This window comes from Coregonus clupeaformis, chromosome 21, assembly GCF_020615455.1.
Source record: "Coregonus clupeaformis isolate EN_2021a chromosome 21, ASM2061545v1, whole genome shotgun sequence".
NCBI lineage: Eukaryota > Metazoa > Chordata > Actinopteri > Salmoniformes > Salmonidae > Coregonus > Coregonus clupeaformis.
Window position 1 is genome coordinate 46,000,067 of NC_059212.1, and position 218 is coordinate 46,000,284.

Consider the following 218-nt stretch of genomic DNA (forward strand, 5'->3'; position numbering starts at 1 on the left):
ACCAAAGCAGAGGTCTGGACTATCATCAACTGAGCTATCATCAACTGAGCTATCATCAACTGAGCTATCATCAACTGACCTATCATCAACTGGACTATCATCAACTGGGCTATCATCAACTGGACTATCATCAACTGAGCTATCATCAACTGAGCTATCATCAACTGGGCTATCATCAACTGGGCTATCATCAACTGGGCTATCATCAACTGAGCTAT